Genomic DNA, 23,300 nt, shown 5'->3' with positions numbered 1-23,300 from the left:
ATAACCAATCGCCGGCGGTTTAAACTCGTCGCCGGAACATAACTCAGTTATTCCGGCTGTGAAGCCAAATATATCTTACGCTCATGCTTGCAAAGGGAAACAATCATCTTATATTAAAATTATCGCATAGTCTTTCCGGCTATCGATCGATAGTTAGTTAGTTTTAATAAGACGTAATTCGGTGAAAGTGGCGTTTGCTGGCTATTGGGGATTTATTAGCGGTGTTACACATTACAGTCGTACTTCGCATCTCGACCTCGGAACTCTCGCACCCTCCGCTGTCCGAATTCAAGTCATTTTCCCTTGGATGTGCTTTTCAGTCGTTTATTATCTGCTCATGATCTCGGAGCCTGCTGTAACTAAAACTAATTTTCTTATTTCTTGCGAGTTCAAGATGGCGACCCTTTGAATTTGGTAAGAGTGTTGCGTGACTTCGGTATATGACTCAAGTAACGCTCTCGCGATCGCTCGCGTTACCTTATGTCGATTTTTCTCGTTTCCTCTTTTTCTTACATTCTTTCAGTTTCACTTTGTTTCTACCTTCACGTGCCTTTATGATAGGGTAAGCTGGCTTGAAGTAACAGTTACGCGAAGCTGGCCTTGAGATCACGTTATTCATGCCAATAGTATTCGGGATTTGATCGAGTTCGAGCTGAGCTCACTACAATTGGTGACCTTTTTTATGCAATTCAGCAAACCGCATTCTTATACTAATATAGCTTTCCGCCATTGTTCTGGTAACCGAATAATCATGATCAAGTTTTATGCCGACTGAAACCATTATGGTCACGTGGGATGTTGCTGTTACGGTATAGTGCAGACATGACAAATTTACGATACTACCCTCGTGTTTTCCAAAACACATCGTCATTTTATGCACCCAGAAGAACCACAGAAATCTGCTGTTAAGCTCATTGTTTTGGTCCATAAAAAAATCGCTTTTAAAAAATACTCTGCGTTTGTGCGGAGGATTGTGAATAGAAGGAGTCCTAGCACGTTCCTTCCGGGCGCGTGAGGGGCAGCAGTATCGCTTTAATTTTTATTTTATTTTTTTTTACCATCGCGCGGGCGACTGGAAACGAGGCGCTTCGCGGTTAATCCCGCCCTAGTCTCTTCCAGGCTGGTGGTCAGTTAATTGGGGCGCAGCGCGAAAAACGGCTAGCGAAAAATTAGGAGAGAAGCACGGTTAGAGAAAGCGAAAGAACGCCTTTTGGGCAAACCAAGAGACCTCATTTTCTCGTAGGCAAACTTAACAAAAGGTCGTTCCGGTATACCAGGATTTGGCATATTCTGATTGGTCAATTTTGGCAGGTTTTGTCAACACTCGAGCTTCTACAATCCCGGTACAGCTGGCGCTGGTGAAGGGGATTTTCCCAGTTTGTACGTCATCTCCTAGTCGATCGGTAATGATACGAGGAGTGATCAGCGCTGGTCGTTATATAATTTTAGTGTACGGACCGCGGCCATAGGGGAGTTAGAATACCAAGTTACTTGAATCGGTATCTTGGTGTACATCTTGGAATGAAATGCTACATGAAAACATATTTCACTGCAAACTACTTACTGTTTACTGAACAACTTCGGATGAGCCATGAACATAAGGTCACGGCAGGAAAACACAACAGTTCTTTGACATGAATAACATTTCATCAACACAATGATCGGTTATGTAATAGACTACGAGTAGTCCCTCTTTTGCTTAGTCCGTCGTGCGTGACGCGAAAGAAATTCGCGAGAAAAAAATGGCCGCGCGAAATCCTGGGGGCTAGGAGCGCGCGAAAGGAGGGACTACCGCCTAAGCCCAAGAGTTTGCCCTTTCACGGCCGAGTGATTTTTCGGTGTAGGATTTCTCATCTTGACGTCCTCTTATTATCGCCTGTTATCAATAGCCCCGGGAGATCTGAATAAAATTGCTCTACTCTACTCTTCAAGTAGCCAGACAAAAACATATGCCGTGAGAAGTATATCTTCGTTCAGTGTTCGTTCAGCGAAACCGACTGTCAAAAAAGTTTTAAAAAGAAGACGGCGAATGAGGCCTCTTGTAACGATTTTCGCTGCGTCTAAAAGTTATTGCGAAAATTTCAACAGAGTTTCAACCGAGAATTTACATTATACATTATACATTATACATTATACATAGGAGATCATCCAACTGCGGTGAAATGTTTGCCGATAGCAGCGGAAAATTTCAGGTGAAAATAGATCTTTGGAAGAGTCCGGTTCAATCTTTCAAATGGACGGCAGAAAGGCCAAGCTCAGTGAATTTATATTCGCTGACTACTTTTGAAATACTTTAAATCAGACGTTGCCTCAATATGTTTGATATGGGAACAACCATACTAATCTTCTCAGCACAACCTCTCGTCATGTTCTTGTGGCTGCTTCTCAGTTTCGTTCAACTCATCTTCTCCTCTGATCTCCGTGATGTCTCTCTGAGCTGCTGTTCCTTCGTTACCCCCTAACAATTTTGAAACCAACAATGCAACTATCCCGCCGATGGCGACTAGCACAGCACTCCGCAAAATGCCAGGAAACATCTCTGCTTGGTATTGTTTAGCACGCCACGAAATGTTCTAAAAGTATGAAGCATCCACCACCCGTGCAAATTTTCAATTAAACTGCGATGCACGGACCTAACCAGGCTAGAACGTCAACCAAAAATAAACAGGAGATGAGCATTATATAGCAAGTAATTACAGTCCTGTCAATCAAAGCCACTGTCATTTCAACAGTTACCTATTGTGTTTCCGCGGGGTCACGGGCGTCTCTTGCACTTGTGAAATCAAATCGGAGTAAAGCTACTCTAGTTACCAAAGCCAATACAAGATGGAACATGAAGTACACTAATGCTGTGTTTACATTTGAGCTTTTACCAAGGTAAACAGTTACTAAGGTCAAGTTACTTAACCTTGGTACATTCGTCCAGTGTTTATACCGGGTCAAATAACTCAAGTTGATCTTTCAACAGTCGCGCGCGCTACATTATCAACGTCATGAAATTCGAACTTGGACGGGGATCCCACCGCAGCAGAACAGGAGCAAATTGAGGTGCCATCATTTTCATAGGCAGGACCTCATTCCATAATATTGCGGCGAAAATTCAGCTGCTTTATCATACGCAGAGTATGCATGGTTATATGCGTAGAAACGTGGATACGTTGTATATGCAGCATCCTCCCTGGTGGCAAAATATATCGACAATGATTACACAACAAAGGACCGAACTTTGTCTAGAGAAAGTTGTAAATACCGAGAATGAAAAATACAATGCTTTCTTTTACGTGACGGATTGTTCGTCGTAAGAAGATCGATCCAATCTTTCCACGTTATCTGCCATGGTAACCTAGTCAAAACTGGAAAAGAAATGCTTTGCTTTGTCGGCAATTGCACAATCTGCTCACCGCGGGAAGTGATATATTACGCCGCCACAAGTGGATATATCTGTCATCTTGACCTTGGTTACCAACTGTAACCATGCCTGATCACAGGGTAATTACAACTTTTACCTTGGTTAAATTTCTTTTGTCTTTTGCGGCATTTACCAAAGTATCAGTTGGCGTTTACACACGGAAAATGTTTACCTAGGTAAGTAAACTCTGGTACCTCGGTAAACCGTTCAAGTCTAAACACAGCATAAGTCAACCCAAGTTTACTCAAGGGCGAATGGAAAACCTTGCACGATCTAAAGTTTGCTCTCGTTCGACGGTGTCCGTCGCTATATGAGGAGGTTCGACAGCGCCCTGAATTTCGCAGCATGCATGGTAGCTCGTTTTTAAAATAAATAGAACTTGATTGTAGCAATTTACGTCTTAAAGATATCGCCCTGGAATCAGGTCATTCTTGGACTTAGTGGAATAATACCTCCGTTATATCGAAAAAAGGGGAACCCCTAATGCGTGGCGTCTTTATGACATAGATTCCATCAGTAAACAGTCTACTGATTTCCACGCGTAGTGAGGCACGATGAGAACTGTGGTCAATTTACCGATCAAAAACGTAAGCATTAATTTTTCATTTCAGTCGGAATCACAGGATTCTCCAACTAAAGCTTTCCTTGTCAATTGCTAATTTAGTGTCTGCACTAGGCGCATGCAGGGCATTTTATATCACTTATGTAGAAACGTTGTCGCCGATTGAGAAATCTTCGTGCTGTGATAGTCAGTTATAGCACTTTCATCTCGACGAACCTTTGGGTAAGAGAAACGATCAGGCGCCATTTTGACTCTTCTTCGTGGAGGACTTGGCCGACCGCGCGAAAGATTGGTATGACTGAATGACATCATCACTGCTGAATGTACAAAAAACATTGCAATCATGTGCAACACACGCTCAATTTTCACAGATTTTTATTGGCCGCTCTTTAAATATGATGGCTGAGGTCGAAGACAAATGTAAAAAGGGAAAACAAAAAAACAAACAAACAAGAAAATAGCAATAATTTTGAATGACACAAGGATTTTTTTTTTTGAAAAGCGCAGCCTACGCTACAGTCAGCAAAATAGCTAACGAGGCAAATATTGAATTATGCTAAGGACGTTAAACATACACAATAACATTACTCCTCAGCTTTAATTTGTTTACCCTTATAAAACCATGAACTAAGCTGAAAAGAATCTCTGATAAGTTCCGAGCAATGATCTCGCTTGCTTTATAAAGACTTGTTATGGCAGGTCAGCAAAAGACATAATTTCACTTATAAATAACCATAAATAAGTCTTACTTCAATGAATTGGTTACTTGTAGAGTACTGGGAAATTTTCTGAGAAATCTCTCTGATCTGGACTCTGAAAGCAACATACCATCCAGGCTGAAACTCGTTTTCTTTTTTTAATTTCCTATTTTTCAAATTATTTTAAACTTATTTCTCATTCACTAGCCAGGGTATACCCCTGAGTTCTTACATCATTTGCCCTTGGCATGCCTGACCAAAAATGCTGACACGAGCGTTATTTGTGCATTTTCTACCTACTCGGCGTCGGAGCTGCACTGCAACTTATAGAGAAAACCTCTCGTCATGTTTTTGTTCTTGTGGCTGCTTCTCAGCTTCGTTCAACTCATCTTCTCTTCTGATCTCTCTCATGTCTTTCTGAGCCGCTGCTCCTTCGTTAGCCTCTAACAATTTTGAAACCAACAATTCAACTATCCCGCCAATGGCGACAAGCATAGCACTCCGCAAAATTTCTTTGCCAAGAAACATCTCTGCTTGGTGTTGTTTAGCACGCCACGAAATGTTCTAAAAGTATGAAGCATCCACCACCCGTGCAAATTTTCAATTAAACTGCATGGACCTAATCAAAATTTTCGACGTCTTGTAATTTATGCTGACTAAGTGAACCGTTGCTCTGGCCGTCACACAACGCTTCCCGAAGTGAAAGACATGCACAAGGCCATTCAGTATATCAATCTATAATTCCCAAAATTAATATCTTTATTTACCCGTAGAAAGCTCAGGGCTTTCCAAAGCCCGGGTGCTTAGCTTTATTTAGGTAAACCCAGAATACTCTGGAGCGGTTTGAACTCAAAACACAACTGACGTGATTGAGTCCCTTGAAATCTTATTTCCGGTCACAAGACTGTGTGGGTCACGCTTGAGGACCTCGAGTCTTCGCTGATGCAACGTTGTAACCAAAACTACCTCAAAACAAGTTTTTGTACGATTTGATTCCACAGTTATTTATGTTATTTCTCCCCCAAAACCACCCAGAATGCCGCAGGCATCAATCAGCTGGTGTCCTGCCGTCTGCAAGCACGTAATGCTTAAAGCTAAAATGATAATTTTTTTTTAGTAGCATCGGTCGCGCTACCACTCTGGTGAACAGGAAAGTCAATGTAAATATATAACTGGGTACGTGCACAATTTTAGTTGCATGCCAATGAAAGGAGTCCTTTGGATTTCATTCACAGTCGTGTCTAATACACTCAAAAGGGAGTCGAGTCGTATGTATGTACAGATGAGTCGGCTTAGCAGAAGCCGTAGATTCTGTTATTCACGACGTAACCGTTCGTGTTAGTCCAGCCGACTACAAATTTAGGCGGCTCGACTCACTGTGGGTGTATTTGACAGCCCTCTAGATCTCTAGACTATTCCTTGGCCGTATTTAACTAGGAAGACGATTTTGTGGTTTAAGCAGTGGCTGTATGGCCACAGTTTCCAGTATTTCAGTATTTTCCAACAATTATTCTTGGACGGAACGTTACAATATTGGTATCATCAGCACCCAATCATTGAAGAAAACTGGTGGTAGCCCCACTGCATGATCTTCATGGCAAAATAGGATACTGTAGTAATAGCACAACACATTCAAAACTAACTCGTTGGCACCCATTTTTTTTTTTTTTTTTTTTTTTTTCATTACCGAATTATGATCATTTGAGTATGTATAAGATAAGTATGTTTAAGTTAAACAAATTGTGTGAAGAGAAACAACCATCTTTAATAAATTGTCGAAAATTCAAGGCGACCGGCTCTGGCCCCCCTCGATCCAGAGAATTTTGTTAAACTTCGTGAACAGTTGTATCTAATCATGCTGATAACAATTCTACGATGAAAAGGGGGTTTTAAGTTATAAGTACTTAAAGCTAAATATAAGGGGGTTTTATGGTATCCTGCTATATAAAAGAGATAACCACAATTTGTTTACCCGTTATTGGGACTTGTTTGACACCATTGCCATTTATCATCATCTGACAAAGACTGGTAGCACTGACCTATAGAAGAATAAGTATTGGAAAGAACAGGAAACTGTTATCGGATGGTCCTTTTAATATAACTGTATCCAAAGTCTTTTTTATTCTTATTTTCACTGTTTACATTATTTGATTTCATTGTTTTCAATCTTTTGATTTCTATGACGTTCTCGAGGCATTTTGCTGAGTGTATAACTATCTATTATGGACTTTTTTTTAATAAGGCTGAAGCTATATGACTCAACCTTTTACTGAGCTCTTTACCGCCTTCAAGAAAGGCGTTCGCTCAAGTTCATACGTATCAGCATAGCCGTGTAAGGGATTTTGTGAGTTGAAGAATGGACTTGATAGGAAAAACTGACACAGTTTCAGTACGGTGTTCGATATGCTCCCATAAATTAAAATCTCTGGAACAAGCCCATCTAAACTATTTTCTATGGAAGTTCCCGGCAACATTAAAGCGATACCTTTTCTGTCAAGAATATTATAAAGGTAAGGGGTAAACCTAGCCAGGACTTGAATCTTCCCGCTAGTACAGATTTGACTCTTAGTCATTAGTGTTTTGTCGTCGGTATGAATCATATCTAGATATAAGCTTTGAAGATTGTGAACGCTGAGTACAACTACAAACAGCTTATTGTTGGATTATGGCAGAGGTTGGGTTTAGTCGAATAAATTCTGGTCAAATTGCTGACATGGTGCCCGAGCTAACTTACGGATTGCGCCTGACATTTGAATTACATTATGACATAAGCTGCATCTCATACGGTTGAGTTATGTATGCCACCTTTTCACACCTAACTAACCATTTCACTCTACTTTATCTATTTATTTATGCATCTCGTCAGTTATGTTACACAACACATGAGCGATTAAATTAAAAATCAAAAAGGCCCAGCTGCAAAAAGTACTTTTATATCAGTAATGCCGACACCGCAGTGGTTCTTATCACCGTTTTTATATTTTTTTTAAAAAGGTCATTCCAGTAATATTCAGTCCCTGGACTGTTGTTTGATTATGAGCAAAGGTCGTCTTGTAGCAAGTCTGTTGTTCTAGTATGATATGGCGTACTGGCAATACAGCTTTCCGTTTAGAGGCTTCAATTTAGTTGGGTAGAATTTACTTTATCTGAGGAACAAAAAACTAGCTACGTAGCTGCTGACGGACATGCAAGAAACGTCCTGAGCAAGAGCATGAGGTTAAAAGCTATAAAAAGATGGCCTGCGATCATCGGCAAAAGGAACGCGCGCGAGACATTGCATTGATCGTAATAACAAAGAAAAGAAAAAAGAAAAAGAAATGGTGAAATATGGTGTAATATCATCGATGAGAATTCTTTAGGTGCTCATAACTGAGATTTCTAGCGTCGGTTAGAGTTTTGGACTGAGGATCGCAAAGGAAAGATTTCCATTCTAGTATATTAATTAATGCTCGGAAAAATTTATTTGTGAGACCCTGTGACATGATGGCAGTAAACAAATCGATTACTTGAAGGCGTTGATTCCAACATTCCAACCTAAGTAGCTGGATTTTCCGGTGGCCGAGCGGTGATGCTCCTTTGCTGCAGTCCCACTATAGAATAGTCTCTTGGACAGTTCAGCGGCACAGCGTAAATGGCGTCTGGGACGTATCGGTCAAAACGTTCGTTTCAAAGTCCAACAAAATAGAGCATAGCATGCATTTATTTAGCAAAGCATTTATCGATCAAATACGCAGTAAACCAGACTTTGGTAAGCTCAGATTGGAATTTGAACTTCTTAATAATGTTCAAGGTCATCCCACGTTTACTCAAGGGCGAATGGAAAACCCTTGCATACTCTAAAGTTTGGTCTCTATCAAAGGCGTCTACCATCATGACTGAGACGATCCGACTGCACCCTGAACTCGTTGTAGCTTGTTTACAGCAATTCGCGCCTTTAAGATATCGCCCCAGAAACAGGTCATTTTGAACATTGTGGAATAACGCCTACGTCATGTCTACTGACCAAAGAGGGGAATCCCCTGGTCGGTGGCCACAAATACATCAATATATACGTGGCGTCGTCTATAGTTTTCGGATATGCATCATAAATAGTCTGCTGATTCCTCTGGGGCAACAAGGTGGGAAAGTAAATTTTCTAGTCGCAAAGGAAGGAGCGTATTTTTCTTATTATTTCAGTCTGAATCACATTCAGGATCCTTGTCAATCGCTAATTTTGTGTCTGTACTAGGCGAAGTCGGGACAGTTTATTTCATTGTTGTCGTGTCGCCGAATGTTAACAATGTTTCCGCGACAAAGGCCGTGATTTCCGCTTTCGTCTAATTCTTTAGACTTTCAGTGAGACTGCGGCGATCAACCCCGGCATTGTACAGTCTGATTAAAATAATTTACTCTTACACCGATAATTTCTGTCTCTTTGGGACTAAAATAAGAGCATACAACTGCACACTCATACTCGGAGAGCTGTTGCAAAGGGAACTTATAGGTATCGATGGCCTCAATCAAGCCACGGCTTCAAGATTTCTCGTTCCTTCTCCCCTCTACCTATAGCGATCTAGGCCTCGCATAGGCGAAATGAATTAATGCCTTCAAAGTTGCCTTTCCTTCGTTGTTATTTACGAAAGTATCCGCAACAATGTGTGTTTTTGGGATTACTGAACAAAATAATTTCGTGATATCTATATCATTAGGCCGTAGCTTCTGCTTTGTAATTAATAATACGAGGAACAGACAGAGACGATTATGCTGTGTATATCATTGTTTCTTTTCTACGTATAGTCAGTCTCTAAAACTGAAGTGGTTTTGTTGATTCTTAATTGCTTCCAGAATTTAACACAACTTAAGTCGAGGTATTTTTCTACTCTTATACTGAGCAATACTTTTTTGTCTGATGCTCCATGCATTAATACCAGGATTAACGAGTTCGAGACTCGCCGGCAAGTCGCCGATGTCATCACTAATCGAAAATCTGAGACAGAGACTAAACGATTTAAGAATCTAAGATAGAAACAAACACACACATATACGAGACTTCGAGACTAAATTCTAAATATTCATTTGAGATCAGGTGAAAAATTTCCTTGCCGACAAGACGTGACTAGGTACTACACGCCGCCTCTAACACTTCAACAAGAGCGTAGGTGGAGGAAGTTAGTCAGTTCTGTGTTGGCGTTGTCCTCCTGGAAAGGTTAATTATGTAACCCTACTTTTTATTCCCATATCTTTATCCACAGAAAAGGTTTATTCTTGGCTTTTATATTTCTTTTCCGCCTCACGTGCACCTTGGCCGAATTAGACGCCTACGCACGATTCTAGCAACGCGAAAGTTTATGCGGAGGCCGAAGAATAAGAATCAGTTATCATTTCAAGCGAATAGTTCTTGTAGAATTTTGAATAAATTTCTTTCAATTAATGATTTCCAACTATTTCTATTTCACACTAAATAACCCCAAGCAAAATAGCTACAGAGCTGAATTGTTATTTGGGACTTGCATCTGTGTTTATATGCGCTCATCAGACATTTCAACACTTCAGTGAGTTTGAGCTTTTAAAGATGATTTCCAGTCCGTACTGCGCAGTCTCGGCACCCTAATGTTTATAAACATTTTAAGTTCTCACTCGATGGAATGTGAATCGATGTTATTCGTTACGAACCACATACCTTATCTTTGAGGCTTTTCAAATTCTTTTTCCAACAGCTTCATGGACTTTTACAGCTGGGAAGTTGTTTCATCAAGTGGCATGAGAAAAAACGAAGCATAAATCTTCGACCGCCTCGCATCCATAAATGGCGGTTGTTTTGAAACTTTGAATTTATTTCATCTAAGTTGTTGCGAAATGTTTACATTTTGTGATGTCTTACATGAAATAAAACAAAGAAAACGCAAGCAAACTCTCGAGAGTGCGCAGTACGGACTGGAAATCATCTTTAAATTCAAGTTATGGTGAATCTCCTTTTTTTTGTCTTCTCGAAGAAACAAATTATCCGGTATTTCTAAATCGTCCTCTTCCGATAAACGAGGAAACGTAGCCATTTTGTGGACCACCTCAAGCCACTGCACTTACTGATAGTGTACCATGATATCTCAACCAATCGGATTGTGGCATTTGCATTTAGTATCTAGTATGTGTATACTGTCAATTAACACAGTATGTATGGTCCATTCTGTAACACTTAATCTATATCAATTCAAACGCGTATGGCAAACTCTACTGATTTTATTACTCGCATGTCAAAGACTATTTTTGGCGACCTAGTCCTATTTGAACTTTCAAAAATTTCAATTGCTTCAGGCGGTAATACCGCCCTTCGCGAAGCTGTTCAATAAACAATTGTGCCAGTGTTGCGCGTCGCCTCTGTTGATTGCGACTGAATTATAAATAGTTATATTAATAGATTACTGAATAGATTACTTTCGAAAGTAATTCTATAGTATGGTACACTAGTACTTTGCTATTGGATAATAAACCTTGTACCGATATCTGGAAACCAATGAGGTTTCAGTACGTAGAGTCTTCAAAGATATTTTTATTTACATAATGGATTGGGGTCTTTTACCGTGAGTCTGTTCGTTTTTCTTTCAGTTTCGGTGAGGTCGAGAGAGGATATTACACACCGGCGTGAAGATATTAATTTTATTTTCGAGCGTTAAAAACAATACAATAAAATATCGCTTTTATTTTTTATTTTGCATTTTTTTTTTTTTTTTTTTTATCTCAAGAAATTTAATTTCATATCTTCAAGCCACCGTGTAATTTTCTTTTTGTTATATGGACAAAAACACGAAAAAAAACAAAAACAAAAACAAAAAAAACGGGAATTACGTCATCATATCGTCTTTAGTGAAGACTGGAATATACACCACTTGGGTCCCGGATGTAGTTTTGTATGATTTTTTCGAGTTGTGTCAGTTTCCAGAAAACACTCGTGCCTATACAATAAAAAAAAAGGTTTGTTTGGGGAAAAAATACACTAGAGGTCAAACACATCACCTACCTACAATGCATTTATTTTCTGTTTGACATATTTATAGGAATCGTCATTTTAAGTTATTGGTGTAGCTGACTAATAATAGCAAAAGAAATTTGATAGCCACGTGATGATTAAATATATATATATATATGTTAATAGTCAGGAGCCTGTAATAACACATTATATGACGCAGGATTGTACCGGGAATGGAAAGGTATAAAATAACGCCGATATAAATATTGATCAAACGTCTTTCTGAATGCTAAAAATGGAAATAACAAGGGCTTTGATAATTACAGCCGAAGATACAAAAATATAATAAAATACAATATAGATGAACAGCTTTACCTTACAAGAGCAAGGCGACCAAATGAAAAATGTGACATGATCAGTTATTCAGCTCAGAAGAGATATGACATTTCACATCTTTCCAATAAAATAATTACAGCATACCCCGAACCGAACCAGAAACAGGGCTCGAATAGGTTCGTATCATCGGAGGCCGTGTCGCTGATAGAGGAGTACCCTTGAGTCATTCATCTCGGCTCTTATAGCGACCACGTGCTTCTCTCATGACGCGTTCAAGATTGCAGTTTGAAGCGTTATAGTTTATAGTTTTAGCATCTCCTGGGTAAAAAGTCCACCCAGTTAGTAACTAGCCCAAACAGGACGCACAGGTTTATTGCGGGGTAAGTCTTTAAGATAGCTATTGAGAATCTGATGTTAAGGATTTTGCGTCGCTTCAAGTTGATGCTTGCATAAATAATTTAGTGAGTGCTTTTTAAAAACATGTGGGGCTCACGGTGCGATTAACTATCCGTGCAAACGTTCGCAGTGGCAGAATAATTGTTTCACATAAGAATCCAAGCCATAAAATAACTACAAGCAATATAATCCTGAAATATAGGCTAGAACTCGTATGGCGACGGAACAAATCTCATTTCCGGCTGTGAAGTTAAATGTTGATACTGTGTGCCGGCTCGCGAAGGGAAACAACTTGAAGCAATGAATTTTTAAACATGGAATGGTGTTTCACAAGGCTACTCCTGTTTCGAATTCTATAGGAATTTTCCTAAAAGGTGTTGCATTCGATGAAGTAAGTGCGCGTTGGTTTACAATTTATAATTTATATAATACACGATCCAGTTGAGCTGCGTTCATCGGCCTCGAACTGGAAATCTCGCACACTCCGCTATCTCGAATTCAAATCATTTTCCCTGAATATTATTTTCAGTTGTTTATTATCTGCAATATCGAAGCCCGCTCAGTATCACAAATCATTTTTCGTTTCCCTTGAGATTTCAAGATGGCGGGATTCACTGTAGTATGCTCTGTAAAATGTGTCGTGACGTACGTGACTGAAGTAACGCTCGCGCGCGGATGGATCATCTCGTGTGTATCATGCGGTTCTGATCCAACAGGTCCTTTGCACGATCCGGTCACATGGGACGGAATTAATTATGCTGGGACGCAAGTTACACAGTGGGACTTTCAAAACAAAGGAACTCATACCAGTCCAGCCCGACTCTCCTTTGTTTTGAAAGCCCCACTGTGTTACTTGCGTCCCAGCATAATTAATTCCGTCCCATGTGACCGGTTTGTGCAAAGGGCCTATTTTTCCTTGTTTCTTTTTTATTCACGTGGTTTCTCTTTGTTTTGCTTTTTCTTTTCTTTTCTTTTTTTTTTTTTTTGCATTCTCGTGCAATGATGATAGGGTAAGCTAGCGTAAAGTTACGAAACACGAGGTTAACTTATAGGCTTATAGAAATCCAAACGGTCTAGACGCTACTCAGTACTTCGGCGTTCACGCCATTACCAAATACCGGGCAAATAAAGGGGCTTCGATCGGGTTCGAAATAACAAGGTCATCTTTTTGTACAACTCAGCAAACCATATCACCAGGTGGGCGCAATCTTGCAATAGCTTTCCACCCCAAGGCCATTGTTCCGTTAACCGAATAATAAACCAACTAAGTCTTGTATCGACAAAAACCAAGTGGAATCTTGCTATAATGCTACAGTCTTGACACCCACAGAAATTTGCGACACTCTCCTCGTGTTTTACGAAAGCAATCCTCATTTCATGCACCCAGAAGAACTGCAGAAATCCGTAGTTAAGTGAACTGTTCCTGTCCATTAGACGATTGTTAAAAATAGGTCTTAACATGTTCCTTCCGGCCACGCGAGGGAGAGCGTGGGTGGGGGTGAGGTGGTCGGGGTGGAAGGGAAGCAGAATGACTTTTATAAAATTCTAAATATCCAGTGTCAATGTGCAATCAGGAGTTCCCAGCCTTATGGGGAATTGACGGAAATCATCTAAAAATTTCAGTCGTTTGTCGCGATTCTTTTCTTTAGGCCCCGTCCACACTACGCCGGAGAGATGTGTAAACGTAGCTATAGAAACCAACAGACACTTCGCCACTCGCATCCGCGAACATCTCTCCTCTGACAAACATTCCCACATCCTTAAATACCTGAGAAGTTCTGAAAATTGTCGCTCCCTTTGTTCAGAATATTTTTTTAAAACTCTCGACTCTTCTTTCACAAGCTTCCAATTGAAAATCAAGGAAGCCATGCACATCCTTTGGGAGCAGCCGTCTTTAAATTCCCAGGTCAAACATCTTAATTTATCCCTTTCATACTAATTAGTCTCCTTTCTTAGCTTAAATAGTTTTACCCTTTTTTTGGTTCGCGCCTTTATCCTTAATTATTCTTGTTAATATCTCACTTTGTTATACTATTTATTGCATATTTTCATTTTATTTTTCACTGTACAACTGAGGATGGATGATGTCTCATCCGAAACATGAATTGTCTTCATGAACTTCAAAAACATCGTGTGGTTCATCAAAGCCAGCTTTATTTCTACGATTAGACCTACCGTCCACACTAATCCGTCACGAAAACGGAGCTTTTCGTAATCGCTCTTCAAACCAGAGGAATTTGAAAAGGCCGGATTTTGTGTTTTAGTGTGGACGGAAAACAATTACGATGACGTCACGATGATCGTGTGATTTCAATTCCATCACCAAGTTTCCTCAAACACAAATCCAAAATGACTGGTGACAATGACATGGGATCCTACCGATGACTGTTGGGTTTTTAAATGTTTCTCCGGCGTAGTGTGGACCAAAACGTGATGCGTTTTCAGAGTGAAGACGCCGTTTTCAAATTTCTCCAGCGTATTGTGGACATAGACGGGGCCTCATTTGAATCAATGTGGACCGTGTCCCTTGTTGGAAATTATTCTGACTGGGCCCAAGTGCCTGCAGAAACAAGCAGAAACAACCAGTTCTACGGGCTTATAGTCTGTCCACCAACAAAATAGCAACCCCTTAGAGGGACGCCAACATGGCGTCTCCAAACAAAGCTCTATAAATTTGGGTGAAACGTTTCTTCAAATAACACGGGAACGAAAAAACGCACAGAGCTAATGACATGACAGTAAGACCCAGCTGTTGAAAAGAGATGTAATATGGCTACTATTTTGTTTGGAAGGCCTATTTAGTACGTAAGCTATATTTAGCATGGAAGTTATATGAAAGGGTTAGCTTTACTGTCGAGATGGGTAAACAAAAGTTCATGCACGGGGGAAGAGTTTAGATCAGGCATGAACAGCGGCCTCCACGGCCGGGCCCCGTATACAAACTCTGTTGGCTACTTCCTTTCCCCGTCCACTCAAGGGAGCTCTTCGCCTCAAAACATTCAAATTCAAAAGTGGAACCGAGGAATTACACGTTCCCTTTGGGACGTGTGCTTTGCTTTCGAAATATTGCCGAGATCAAAACTCTGTCAACCTTGTCTTGACTCACTAATTCATCGACGCGCGTATTCGTTTTTTTGAATATCGAGAGCGGGTTGAGAGTTGGCTTGACTTTTTCAGCTTGCAGTAGGTCTAAACGGAATGGTCAGCTCGCCAAGATCAGTTCCAACATTAAAGTGCACCTAACCCCCAATTTTTTTTCTCGCTAAAACGAATCTAGGCCTTATTTGAAGCACTTGGGCGAAGAAATTTTTGAATTTGGTTGAATCCTCGATTTTCTATGCCCTTTCAAAGTCGCGCTTGAAGTGTTTCACGACCGCGTTTTAGGGAGTCTGGGGCGGCGGTTCCTGATGACGTCTACCCAGGAACCAAACACAGTGGCGCCTCAGTCAGCTCTCTGTATTTGCTGGAGAAAATGGAAAACAAAACTAATCGTTCCGATGTATTTTGGGACTAAAACGTCCAAGCTTTGTCTCAGAATCATTTTGTTTCGTCACTGGAGTCAGAGTTAAGTTTCGATTTGGAAGACACCAAAATAAACTTCGATCGAGCACGTTCGACAACTGTGAACTCACTGCGTAGAGCTTTGAGAGCAATTTACAATATTTCAAGCGACGAAGGGGAAGACTTCTTTGCCGACGAGCTGCTTGTATATTAGGAATGGAAAGCTAGATACGAAGTGGAGGAGCAGGCAAACGAAAAGTAGGAAAGAAAACTCAAGGACTGCTTTGGATGGTAATTTCGTCAACTAAACATAAGATTCCCACTCGTGTTTATAGCCCGTTTACGTTTGTCCTTAGCGAGAATGTATTTTGTCAAGGTATGATTGTTCTGTTAAATCCAGTTTGTGTTGTACTTTCTGTTGAATGCTTCATGTTTATAAGAGCGACGTACGTGTTGCAGTTTTCGAGACTTGATGACCTCCAAAACATTGACTTCGATCGATTGAAAATCGTACTGTTTGGAACTGTATTTTTGAAGCTGCGAGAACAAGGTGGAAGGAAACATTTCATACAATTACCGATTTCACATTGTCACACGTTTTAAGTCGTAACTCCAAATAACCAATGTAAATTGTTCTCAAAGTTTGCAGTGAAATTCGTCGGATAAGCGAAAAGGATGTGTTCCCTAAGCGGTACGCAGATAATGTTCCGCGGTCATATTTTCGACGCTATTGCACAGAATCTCTGTCGCACTGCTGATTTCCAAACCTTCGAAAAACTCTGTGAGTCTAACAATTTTGTTATGATGTAATTCTAAAGGATTAATTTTCTACTTTTATCTAAATCGAAAGAGAAATAAGTGCTGGTTAGCGGCGTACAGTTGCGACCTATTTACATATCAGTTGATACGCTTCTTGATCATGATCGGATCACACAACTTTGCCGGTTATGTTATAAATACTGCGGGATTGTAAGATATAGGTTTTCGGTAGTATTTCTAAAAATTTCTGGTTAGCTTTAAGCAGAAAATTTATGAAAATAGCGTTCGAAAGTCTGCGGAACAAATTTCAGTGAGAATTCTTTAATGGTTCTCACAGATTCAGTTCGCTTGTTTCGGTTCGACAAAATCAACCGTCGTTTACGTCTTTATTGTACCATTAGCCGATCATCGTCAGTAAATTGTACAGTATATCTTTCTTTAAATCTGGAATATTACTGCAACAGCCGATAGCAACTCTGGAAGGCGTTTCTGCGCACTTTTCGAATGTGTATTGCACAATCCTGAAGGAAATGAGAGGACGTGAGATATCGAACCTTCCTGGGTAGACGTCACAAGAGCCGCTGGACCCATTCTCCTCAAACTCGGTCGTGAAACAAAATGGCGGTGTTTTGGAGCTATTTTCGAGATTTCGTCGGGGCACAGGAAATCGAGGATTTCACGGAATCCAAAAATTTTTTCACAGAACTATTTAAAATAACAAGTACATTCGTTTTAGCGAAAAAAAAATTTTGGGGTTAGGTGCACTTTAATAACGTTGCATAGATGTTTTGCAGTATTCCGCTTAGGAGACGTGAAAGTTGCTCTCCTTTCGTTCCAGAACGTAACTGAGTCTTTTAGACAAATTAAACTACTGATGCGTCAGTGACACTTTCCTATAATAGCTGCACCGTTCATGCATTTGCCAAATTGGCAGATCATTGCCCGGTTTAACTGATGGAGTTTTGTTTCATTGTGTGCCAAAACCTAAATTTACCAACCAAGCAGTCTGTCAGCAGACGGTTTCAGTTGATACGAAACGGCCTTTTGCAATCAAACAAAATTTTTTTTCCTCATAAAAATCCTTTAAAACGTTAGAAAAATAATTTAACCGACGCCGTATAGTAGATCATTTGAACTAATTCTGTCGACCACCTTTCCATCTCCAATATTCTCACGTCAATGAAATATAAACCCAGTCTAGAATTCTGGTACAGCTGGCGCTGGTGAAGGGCATTTCCCCAGCTTTTATGTAAATCGTCCTTTGTGAAAATTTTGCTCGCGTCGGAGTATTTCACTATTTTTCTTTTCACCGACAAACAAAGTTTCGAAGCATTTCTAACCGGCCAGTACCACTGAAGTGTTCTGATCTGCCGTTACAGACCAGAAGTCCACGAAACCAGAGAAGCTCCGACCGAAGGCTAGTGAGACTAAATTCAGTGAAGTTATTTAAACGAGAGGCATTCACCACCTGAGCAAGCTGCCACGGAAGCAAAAGTAAGTACAAAAATCTCTTAATGAACAGTTTTTATTACGATATAGTATCCTTTAAAATTCAAGTAAACTTTCTATGCACATAGACTGCTAAACTTGTAGTCTGGGTCAGTATTTGCGCGTAAAGAACTTTCTAATGTTTGATGTGTTGTCATGGAGATATAGCTCCACTGTGCGACAATATGCGATTCATAGCATGATATGCGGGCTCGAGGAAGTCGGATGGTGTTTATAATTTCGATCTAGCTCTCCCAGACTTATAAACATTAGGCTCTCATTGATTCCCTGTTATCCTACGTTCGAAGCCGGCTCTATCAGTACGAAGCGAATTACGCCAAGGAATCATCGTAGAACACAACTCGATGAAATTGGATTCAGGCTGCCAAAACTATTACGAATCGAGTTCTGGCTGTAGCTTTATTTTATTTGACCTCTAAAGCCTGGTTTACACTTTTGAGTTAAGCGCAAGCACAAACACAAGCACAAGCACAAGGATGTTCACATTAGTAACATATGTATGCGCAGTGCGAGTTATCAAATGATCGAAAATGTTTCTTTTTCATTTGCTTACGCTTGTGTTTAAACACCACCGTTTTCCTGTGCTTATGTTTGTGCTTACGCTTGTGCTTATCTCACAAACAAGAACCAGGTTTAAAAGATATCATTTAAACACAAACCCACAAATAAGACCTATACTGAGGTTATACCGGTGACAATAAAATGTAAAAAAAAAAAAAAAAAAATTCTCTACAAGATCTGACGAAACCACAATGTTTTCACGACAGCTTTTGTTATGTTTATTTTTGCGTCCCACCCTAAAATGTATCTTAATGGAAACGTTTGTGCTCTATTTTAAACGCGCTAAATGAGACCAAAATAATACATGAAAATCCCAAAACGAGATGATCAGCATCGCCTCAAATTTAAATAAGAATTCCCCTCCCCCTCATTCCTCCCCCCCCCCACCCCGCGTCTCCTGCGTCTTACACTTTGTTGACAGTTAACTTGAAGTTGACCGCCGTACTGACTGTGGAGATGCTGACGTTAGCGCTAGCGATTTTTTCTCCGTAGAAGTGCTCTACGCTAGAAAAGGCGAAAGTTCTCAGTTGTCTCAAAATTCAAGAATACAGTAAACATCTGTGTCATGATACATCTCAGGTGACCCGGTAGAGACATATTTCTAGGAAAAACCTAGCTAAACCACAAATTTCGCACAGAGGATTTCGTGACGCTAGAGATCATTATTAAAACTGTGAAAATTGCCTTCAAGTCGTTTACATGCTGTATATTTTGGTTGCGTTATCTGTAGTAACTGTTGTATCAAAATTAACAGTTGCATTGTTAAGTAAAACAAAACGAATTATATGAATTTAAATCCACTGTCCAAATTCCGGAGTCCATACATTTCAATCCTTTACGGCAAGGGGGCCATTTCCTGTCCGGGAATTATTTGTGGTACAATCTGCGGAACATTGGCGGGCCTGGGATCATTTGCGGTACACTGATTTGGGCATCATTTTTATTACCTTTTCTTCTCCGGACTCAGACTAGGGCTGTCCATCGCTGACATTAGGAAAACAGAAAACACAAGGATAACCTAATAAAGACGTATTTACGCTTTTGCAGCGGTTAAAACAGAAGAAATTATGTTTAGAAACACCGTCAACCGTCTAAGGTATAAATCACCTAATGAGGCCCTCATACTTGGAACTTCGTTTACGTCATGCCAATTCGTGATAAACTCTCCTGAGCTATTCCAGAATTTCATGCATTATCAATCTAGCCTACGAAATAAACTAGTGTTGCTAGGCAAGTCGGACTACAACGAACAATATCCATACAAGCACCGTAATTTCTGACCTCTTAATTCACCCACTAGTCAAAATACTGACCAACAGGGCGACAAACCGGAAGTCGGAACAAAGACTCCTTTAAGCAACTTTTACGCATTCTTAGCTTAAGTCAAAACCGGGGGAATCCCCAAATGCGGTTTGTCTAACATAGCTTTTATTACAGAATTAGCTTGACGTTGCTGCAACTTCCACTTGTAAGTCAGAGATCTTCCATTTTGAAAACTGCAAGCAAATTGTTATGACCCCGGCACAAGGTAAGCCTGAGTTATTTCTTGTTCTCTGAACCACAGGATCTCCCAAATCGCAAAACACCGACAGGAAACAATTAGGCAGCCCGCTCGACAGCACAGCGGCATTTCCCTTCGAAAGATCGATTCTCGTTAAATAAACCATCTTGTATGTTTGCATCAGTCATCAGTATAGTGGAACCAACAACAGAACATAGTCGATGAACGAGCTAAAATCATAGAGTAGCCAGTGAGCAGAAACGATACAAATTGGCTGAAATATGTACCAACCGACAATTCCATAACCCGGAGTCTGATTCGAAGATCGGCGATCATGCACACACGCACACACACAAAAATACTTTTGACTGACACTGGTTTAATTTAGCCATATTTGTATTCTTTTATTCGAGAACAAACAGAAAAAAAAAAAAGAAGGTGCGTAAGATTAGAAACTCCGAATATGTCTGGAGAGCTAAGTTTGAAACTTAAGACCGGTGCTCACTTACGTCGCAAGCATAACTTAGCGTAAATATAAGAAGCTTGAGCGCTGGTGGGGACAGCCGCGACATAAACATCGGCATAAGCATTCTTCTTTTGCTTATGCTTGTCATATGCTTGTGCTTGCGTCGCAAGTTTAGATTTGGAACCATGCAATGGTTGCTATAAGATAATTAACTCCAATCTACTTGGCTACTTGATTGTTCTTCGCATTTTCGGGTAACTTCTGTCAAGGACAAAGATCACGACCAACGTGGAATCAAGTGAATGACGTCAAAACTGACGTATGATCACGCTTTATTTTCCCTTGCTGTTGTTAGTAAACAAGGTTCCCAAAGCAACGTAAAGTAGGTAATATCGCTTAGGTATAGAGAATGTACACTGTACCCGACTTAGTTGTTTTCGCAAAGGATCAAGTTTATTGGAATGCCGTCTGTTCAGCCTTTCTCGTTCAATAATGAAAAGAGAATTTAGCGTATTGAAGAATTAATTTGTTGAGTGACTGTAGACTGAATTGCTGTTTAACATATAATGCTCTCATACCTTTGACGTAGTTAACAATGAATTTTATTGAAAATAGTGTATTTTCGGCTGAAATAGTTCTTTTTTTTTTAGCACCCTTCGCTATTAATAGGAGTCCAGAAGAATCTATGACTATGCAATGTATAATTATTGAAAGCTCACCTCATTCCGAAAGGAATAATTACTGAAAACGCAAATTTCTGGCATTTGTGGTTTTACCTTATACAAGATGTTTATACCAGGGACGAAGACAAGAACTTTTCCGTAATGAATAAATAATAATAAAAAAAAATAAACTTTCTTGCGGGAGAAGACATGTTCGGTAAGTGTATGATGAAGGTAGTTAAAAGATAGAACTGACAATAATTTGAAAAAAATATATATCAGTTTAAATACTTTAAATTTGTGTTGTAGAGTTAGTAAGTAATATATTTTTCACTTAACGTAAACCGATCGTGGTGACTATGTACACTGTATAAAGATTTCCAATTACTGGTCTAATATGTCCTCATAAGTTCAGTTGATTGAGGTGTTGTTCTATATGTGCTTCGATTCTCGGTAAAGAAGCTGTTCTAAGAGCGATTCCAATGAAGCTTTTAAAAAATGCCTTGGGCTTAAAAAATGCCGCATTGTGTGGTGCAAAACCCTCCCTTGGACGTAATATAGTAATTAATTTTTTTTCATTTTCAATTAAATCATAGCTCGAATCTGGTTAACTGATTTGTGACAGTTGCAGGTTCCACTCGCGTCGTCTAGAAATAGAAACAAAAAGCATGTCGTCTTTTATTTTGTCATGTATTAAAGTGTTAGACTGTTAGAGAGGACGAACTATGATTGATTCAAATAAGCCAAATTGTATCTAAAATAGCAATTTTCAAATAACCAAACAACCACGCAAGCTTAATTCTACAGAAAGCTTTCTGTTATACTAGACGTTTCTGCTGAGTACGATTTTTACCAATATTTGCATCCTATAGAGCCAGTCGTAGAAGATAAATGCAAGCTTATTTGCAGCATATTTTAAAAGCACTTTTATTCAACTGGAAGTCTGATCTTTACTGCATCATTGTCTAGGTTGAAGTCATCACGAGTCCTGTTCACGTGACGTAATTTCCATCTTATATTGTCAATCAGTTAATGTGCTGGTTTCACTTTCCAATGTTATTCTGTTTTTATCTTGTTTTCACTTCCTTCATTAAAGAACGCCTTTGATTGGTTGACGAGATATATGCAATTTGCGCCCCCTAATGAGCTACTCTCGTCATTGCTGATTTACAATGATAAACGCAAATTTGATTGGGATTTTTCCCCCTTTCCCTTAATTTTTTTTTCTTTCGTTTACCATGTTTTGCATTAAGCAGGGCGTTGAGAGTAAAAACAAAATCGCTCTTTGACAATGTGACCAGCATGTAATCATAAGATGACAATTTACCGCGCATATGACCTGATAAAAAGTACATGTGATTGGAATATTTATTTGCTACCATGATAAATAAATGCCAAAAACGTAGTGTCTTATTTTTCTAAGATATCAGTGACGTCCTCTTTTGTTATTAAAGCGAAAATCAGAGAACGGCTGACAAATCTAACAGTCGATCGGATTTAAGCAACAAAACAATGTTTGAAAGCAAAGCTCTCTCCTTTAGTGACGAAGCTAGTTTTAGAACGGGTCTTACATATTGCCGATATAAATAGTAAATTATAAAAGGTATATAACCTCGTACGACAACGACATGAACAGTTAACATAAAAACTCTAAGGTGAAAATGACAGTTGTTTGTACGTGCACAGCTTTTACGGTAATTGTGGCGAGTTTACTGTGACGACTGATACCAACAATACATGAAATATTCGTGAGGCGAAATGCTGTCTCTGTTCCGGGGGGGGATGGGAGGGGGGAGGACTCCAATATTGAAAGGACGGGGGTGCTCATCGTACATTTTGAAAAGAACCCCTTAGAGTCGAGGTACCAAGATCCTGTTTTGTAAGCGTGGCTTGAATTTTTTTTACCCCTAAGAGGTGCCAATTCTAAACCAAAACATTATCTCCTCTCATATTTTTTCGGCTCAATACCCTCAAATGGTACAGCAAAAGCTTCCGCT

General features: G+C 39.8%; 1 protein-coding gene across 1 annotated transcript in view; it reads left to right on the top strand.

Annotated features, from left to right (window-relative positions):
* The window catches only part of LOC145494721 (uncharacterized), a 120,181-nt gene that overhangs the window by 36,670 nt on the left and 60,211 nt on the right, over positions 1 to 23,300 (top strand). The window contains exon 2 of the mRNA XM_081474286.1: positions 17,984 to 18,098. The gene's annotated coding sequence lies outside the window, so the exon portion shown is untranslated. The remainder of the gene's footprint in view (positions 1 to 17,983; positions 18,099 to 23,300) is intronic.

The sequence above is a fragment of the Orbicella franksi genome, chromosome 8, assembly GCF_964199315.1.
Source record: "Orbicella franksi chromosome 8, jaOrbFran1.1, whole genome shotgun sequence".
NCBI lineage: Eukaryota > Metazoa > Cnidaria > Anthozoa > Scleractinia > Merulinidae > Orbicella > Orbicella franksi.
Note: the sequence above shows the minus strand (reverse complement) of the source record. Positions and strands in the feature narration are given on the sequence as shown.